General features: G+C 40.7%; 1 non-coding gene across 1 annotated transcript; it reads right to left on the bottom strand.

The window, feature by feature from the left end:
• Window positions 1–1,186: 1,186 nt before the first annotated feature.
• On the bottom strand, window positions 1,187–1,261 carry Trnal-caa. The gene has a single exon. It is a non-coding gene; the product is annotated as a tRNA-Leu (tRNA).
• Between the last annotated feature and the right edge of the window lie 5,976 nt (window positions 1,262–7,237).

Below are 7,237 nucleotides of genomic sequence, written 5' to 3'. Positions count from 1 at the left end.
AACAGCCACGTCGCCCCAAGGATAGGGCAACAGTTACTAGATATCGATAACCATCGCTGCTGCCATTAGCGGACAGGTAACGCTTGCGAAACCGATCGGCGCCAGCCACCACGAGAAGAGGACAAACAACTGCAATCGTGCTAACTAAACGATACCGTCTAGCCTGCAACAGAGGGCGGAAAACCGCAATCGTGCTAACTAAACGATACCGTCTAGCCTGCAACAGAGGGCGGAAACCTACAAACAGCACCAAAGCGAGCCGCATCACGGCTCACCCAGCATCTTCAATTATTTATTGTATGTATTGCAAAGTCTGTCTTCCCTATGGCATTAGCTCTCGATGACTTCCTCTGGCACCATGATAGAAATACGTTGGAAGTTACCGCGCTGTGCCTTAACGCAAGTGCCACAGTCCCCTCTCTTCTTTTCCTCTTTGTCCTCCATGTGTATCTTTCCTCTGCGGTTCTGCAGATAACCCCTTCAGTTCTCATCTCATCAGCTCAGTGAAGTTCAAGCATCCGTTTGCATCGGTACATCTTAGACGCTTCGAGTCTTCTTTTTTTTTTCTCCACAGTACATAGTACACCTCTATAGAATGCTGTCCTCTAGAGGTACAGTTTCTGAAATTTTGCCCTCAAGCAAAAGCGTATATTTGTTCGTACATCTACAGAAAACTGCTTTCTGTATTAGACCTGGGCTTCCAATATAACACTTTCTTCGGCAGCCACGTATTATATTACTTCTAAGTTTGCAAAAATTTTGACTTCCTCTACTATTCGGTCCCCAATCTTGGTCGCTAAACGCGTTTCTTCTGCTTTCTCATTCCATATACTTTGCCCGTCCAACAAGTCCCGTAAGTGAAACTTCCTGGCAGATTAAAACTGTGTGCCCGACCGAGACTCGAACTCGGGACTTTTGCCTTTCGCGGGCAAGTGCTCTACCAACTGAGCTACCGAAGCACGACTCACGTCCGGTACTCACAGCTTTACTTCTGCCAGTACCTCATCTCCTACCTTCCAAACTTTACAGAAGCTCTTCCGCGAACCTTGCAGAACTAGCACTCCTGAAAGAAAGGATATTGCGGAGACATGGCTTAACCACAGCCTGGGGGATGTTTCCAGAATGAGATTTTCACTCTGCAGCGGAGTGTGCGCTGATATGAAACTTCCTGGCAGATTAAAACTGTGTGCCCGACCGAGACTCGAACTCGGGACCTTTGCCTTTTGCGGGCAAGTGCTCTACCAACTGAGCTACCGAAGCACGACTCACGTCAGGTACTCACAGCTTTACTTCTGCCAGTACCTCGTCTCCCACCTTCCAAACTTTACAGAAGCTCTTCTGCGAACCTTGCAGAACTAGCACTCCTGAAAGAAAGGATATTGCGGAGACATGACTTAGGAAGGTAGGAGACGAGGTACTGGCAGAAGTAAAGCTGTGAGTACCGGACGTGAGTCGTGCTTCGGTAGCTCAGTTGGTAGAGCACTTGCCCGCGAAAGGCAAAGGTCCCGAGTTCGACTCTCGGTCCAGCACACAGTTTTAATCTGCCAGGAAGTTTCATATCAGCGCACACTACGCTGCAGAGTGAAAATCTCATTCTAGTCCCGTAACTCTTCCTCACTTTTACTGACGATGAAATTCTTATTTGGAAATACTACCGTAAATTACTGTTCAACTAAAATCTATTTCCAAATCGATTTTACTTTGTTTCCATCACTGCTTCTCTGATGTAATGGTTATTAATTGTACGGGAATGTCCATCTCTGTCTTATAGTCTTTTTAATCTGAGCGCTTCTGCCTTGGTTTTCCGCTGTTGCTGTTATTTTGTAGCACATTTTGTCTATATAGGTCCCTCCCTATAGCTTATATGTATTTTTCTGAAAATACGAAATATTTTATGTTTCCTGACGCTTTTTCTTGGTATGGCAAATCCTAAGAGAGCATCTCAATTTTTCTTATGTCTAATCTCCATTATCGTGATCCACACCCTAACTCCTTCTCTGCTGCTTTTACGTTTGCTAAGGCCAAAGTGAACATCATCTAACAGATCCTTAGTTTTCATTCTCATTAACATGTGACCTTTAGGACTGAACTCCTGTTAATCAAACATAAAGTAATTGGGCTATCAAGAGGTATAGTATCGGAACACGAGGAGGACAATTTTTGCAGACATAAACTCCCTGACAGGAAAAAGTGAGTTACCCACAACACATCATCATTTACCTTCGCCTTTGTACACAGCATCAGTGGGGATGTAAATGATTAGAGTAGCATTTCTCAGTGACGGGCAGAACAGCAGCCAGAGTGAATTAGTGTTGCTCCTCTTTAGTGATTTTACTAATCCTGGTTCAACTATATGAACTTACCATATAATATACGCCCATCAGCGGTAATAAGGAAGGTACCCTCATACATACGCGTCACGAAGTGGGAAAACTTGGAACCACACACCAAAGAACCCAGACAAGGTTTTTTTGGAACAAAATATACCGCCGAATGACGTATTTTAGGTAGAAAAACACATTATTGATGATCAGTATCTATTATATACTATCACTTAAGTAACACCATTCTACAGTAGGGTTGCCACCTCTCCGTATTATACGAGAAATCCTGTATTCTTCAGAATTTTTAAGCTCTAACTTTATCCGGGAGATAGTATCTCCCATATCTGAGGATACAGATTAACAGTTAACCCACACGCATATTTTTCAAATCCTGTTTCAAAATTATCGTTACAAAATCAAGTATCGAACCAATATCGATACAATACCTACATCGACATGTAGTGAATACCAAACAATGTTTAACACGGCGCCGCGTCGCGAGTCATGTTGCTATATACTTGTTTTTTTTTTTAGAATGCGGTCGTAACGAAATACAGTTTCAAGCAAGTGTAAGCAAGAATAGTTTTAAGTAAACAATTCTGTAAACGTCCAGTCTGTAATTGTTATGAAGAAGTGTTTTCGCTGGTTGAAGCAATAAACCCGTTCTAAAATCTCACAGAATGCATGTTAGGCCTACTCATTTTGTAGGGTCGATGACTGCTTTATTTGGACAAAATATGTTTGAGACCCTACTCAAATCAAATGAAATGGAATGTTGCCATGGGGATTTGTCTTAACGCACAGGATACACAGCGAATTTCAAGCAGGATGCATTCGGCTTATTCGTAGTACAACCCAATTCATTCATCGTGGGAATTTGATTTGTTTCCATAGTTGATGAAATGCCAGAGCACAATTAATTTTGTAGACGACTGCTAGAAAAGGCTAAATACTAATAGGATATTCGAACAAACGACGCTCAAGAGACAGAAATTTTACCCATAAAATTAGAGTAACAGCTTGCGCGTCCCACCAAAACCTCCATCGAGTTCTGCTGGAGCAACTGACTGTCGTAAATGCTGTTGTGGTGGAAGTAATTGGATCCTTTTAGTCACCCGGACTCAGATGATACAGCAGCTAAACAGCTCGATGGAAAATTGAGTCTCATTTCAAATAGGTAGCCCATCATACAATTATACTTGGTGGTGACTTCAATCTATCCTCGATAAGTTGGCGAAAATAACGTTTCAAGAGTCGGTGATATGCATTAAACATCGTACTAAATGGTTTGTCCGAAAAGTATTTTAAACAGTTACTTCAGGAGCCCACTCTAAGTGTAAATAGTGGCGAAAGGATACTTAATATTTTATCAACAAGTAACACCGAACTAATAGGCGGCATCATGACGGAAACACTGATTAATGACCACAGTGTCGTTGTAGGGAGGCTGAATATCGTAATATTCAAATCCAACAAAAAAAAAAAAAAAACACAAAATATGTCTAACTAAAATAGCAGGTAAAAACTCACTTGATGTCTTCCTAAGACATAGTCTTCACTTCTACTGAACTAGCAATGTAAGCGTAGAACAGATGTGGCTTAAATATAGCGAAGTGGTATCAACGGAAAATGAAATACTTTTTCCAAATAAATTAACAAGAGATGGAACCGATTCCCATGGTACGAAAGACAGGTCAAAACACTCTTGCACACTCTTGCATAGGCAACAAGAAAGCATGCCAAATTGCGATGTGCTTTTGATAGTTTCCACAACGAAACTCTATGTCTCGAATTCTGGCGTAAAAGACCAATAAAGTTATGGTTTAAATAGAGAACACCGGCGATAAAACACAATCAGTACCTTAACTTTATGATAGCAATGGTTGCATTACTGATGAAAGTGCCACAAAAGCTGAGTTGCTAAATACGGCTTTCCGAAATTTCTTGACCAAAGAAGAAGAAGTAAATATTTCATAAATCAAATCAAGAACAGCTGGCAACGTGAATAACTTGGAGGTAGATATCCTTCTTGTAGCAAGAAAGCTACAGTCACTTAATAAAATAATATTCCGGTCCCGATTTTATACGCTTTAGGTTCCTTCCAGAGTATGCTGATAAAATGTCCCCACAATTAACTATCCTAAACAACCGGTCTCTCGACTAAGATCCGTACCGATAGCTGGACAGGTCACACCAATATCTATGCAAGGCTGTAGGGGCAATATGATGAAGTACAGACCCACATCACTGATGTCTACTTGCAGCAAAATTTTGGAAGAGATGCTGTGTTCGAACATCATGAATTATGTCGAAGTAAACGATTTACTGACATGTAGCAAGGATTCAGAAAATATCGTTCTTGTGAAACAAAACTATCGCTTTATTCACATGGAGCAGTGAATGTTATGGACAGGAGAGCTCAGATTGATTCCATGTATCCAGATTACCATAAGGCTTTGCCTCACAAAGCAACTTCTAATCAAATTGCCGCCCATGGACGATTTGAATTAAAACAGTCTTAGTTGCTATTTATTCTTTCCTTATCACCGCGTTTCGCCTTCGAGGGGCATCTTCAGATTATCCACAGGGATAACAAAACATACAAAAATTACAGTATGATCCTAGCATGTACGATTCTAAAATTATTTAAGGAATTTCTGATAACCATCAAATTTTCCTTTTAGAACATTTTAAAATCCATAAAACGGCTCTGTGTTAGAGTGAAGAATGCGCCAAATCAGATAAAATCACAGAGGCCTAGTTAAGATACAACTAATATAATTGAGTGTAGAATTTTTTACAAATCATAGAAACTGGATGAAAAATGCCTTACTAAAGTCGTGCCAGCAGGCCAGAATGATGCAGTGGTAGGACCACACTCACAAAGAAGTAAACACATTTAAACAGGATACACAGAGATGCTACCGCGACTTCATAGCTGGAGCGTCAAGGAGGGACACGTGAGAGCAGTGGAATTAGGTTTGCGTCAATGCGTGCTAGACTCATATCCTAATTTTTATTTATTTTGCAATCCCTAATCTTCAGATGCGCCACAAAGCGAAACGTGTTGTTAATAAAAGAATTAATCGCTACCAAAACAGTTTTTAATTGAAGTATTGTACCTACGGTTGCTAAACCAGACGGCCTACTGCAGTGGAACGTATTTTATGCCCGTGGAGTGTCGTCCCAGTTGTTCGAATGGATTCGTGATTTCATGTCAGAAAGGTCACAGTTGGTAGTAACTGACAGAAAACCATCGAGAAAAGCCACTCATATGTTTCCCAAGAAAGCGTTATAAGTCCTCTACTGTTCTTTATAATCAATTTAAGAGACAATTCGTGCAGCTCATTCGAACTGTTCACAGATGACGCTGTCATTTTCCTCCTAGTACAGTGATCAAAAGATTAAAACCAACTTGAAAAAGAATATATGGTGAGAAAGGTGGCAAATAACCCTAAGTAAAGAAAAGTGAGAGTTTATCCACTTGAGTAGTGAAAGGAATCCATTAAATTTCGGTTACATGATAAACTACACAAATCTACAGACTGTCAATTCAACTAAATACTTAGCCATTAAAATTACGAATACGTTAAATTGACACATAGGTTATGTTGCGGGTAAGGCGAACCAATGAAAGCGAATTAGGGCAGAAAACTTAATAGCTGCTTAAAATCCGTTAGAGAGACTGCCTACACCACGCTTTCTCATCCTCTTCTGGAATATTGCTGCGCAGTATGGGATCTGTGCCAGATAGGATGAATGGAGAACACCAATAAAGTTCACCGAAGGGCATCTCTTTTGTAATATTACAAAATAGGGGAGAGAGTGTCACAGACAAGAAACGCGTTACTGCTTTGCGGGGAGATCTTTTCAAGGAGTTTCAATCACCAACTTTCTCTTATGCATCCAAAATGATTTTTTTTTTGTACAGGAATCTACACAGCGAGAAATCATCATAGTAACAAAATAAAATTAGAGCTCACACGGAGAGATTAAAGTGTTTTTCCTGTGAACTGCTCAAGAATTAAATGGTATAGAAATAGTCTGAAAATGGTTCGATGAACTCTCTGAAACGCACTAAAGAGTGAATAGCAGTTTTGACATGTAGATTATTATCATCACCAGTACGGGATGAGTGGAAAAATGACTGAAGGTATGTGGGGGACATAGAGTAAGGCAATAGGAAAAATATAATTGGTTACAATCGTATTCTGTCTGAATATCACAACAGCAGCTAATAGAGCATCCAAAAAGAATATCAGATAGCTTCCGTTGCTACCTCACAAATCTAGATACACTACGTTTCTCACCTAACAGCTATTAGACGTATATTCTTCTGAATTTCGACAATTTAGTTTCTGCAACGCATACTTGGAGTCAACCCACATAAATGGTTCTCAGCATGTATTTCAAGCGGCGCCCACAGTCGGTTTGTTCCTCGTTACGTAAAAATTTTATGTAAAGTGGATTTTTATTTCCCCGTTCGATACAGCTGTTTCACCTTAGTCTGTTGCAAACTTGTGAATGAAGCAGCCCCCCAGTAGTGCTGCTGCATGCCGGTAGCAAACGGACAGCACGGCGCGAGGTGGAGCATGGGGGAACAGCAGCTCTACTCAGTCGCTACTGGAGTGCTGGTTATTCTTCGTGTTTAGCTGACACAGTCAACATACATCGTTAAACTAAATACCGAACTAGACCAATTTGAAAAAGGTCTATAGATTAGGTGCACAATGTTCTACTTAAAAGAAAATTTTGTTTGTATCGAGGAACAAACTGGCATTTGCCAACAACACTGGACATCACGTTAAACAGATGACGAGAAGTGCTGATTCGCTGAGACTCCATCCATGCTGACGTGGCTGACGACTCTTACGAGAGACATCGGGTATGTAAAAGTGGACTCGTGTGTGTGT

The sequence above is a fragment of the Schistocerca americana genome, chromosome 2, assembly GCF_021461395.2.
Source record: "Schistocerca americana isolate TAMUIC-IGC-003095 chromosome 2, iqSchAmer2.1, whole genome shotgun sequence".
Taxonomy (NCBI): domain Eukaryota; kingdom Metazoa; phylum Arthropoda; class Insecta; order Orthoptera; family Acrididae; genus Schistocerca; species Schistocerca americana.
The sequence above is the reverse complement of the archived record's forward strand: the minus strand, read 5'-3'. Positions and strand labels throughout refer to the sequence as shown.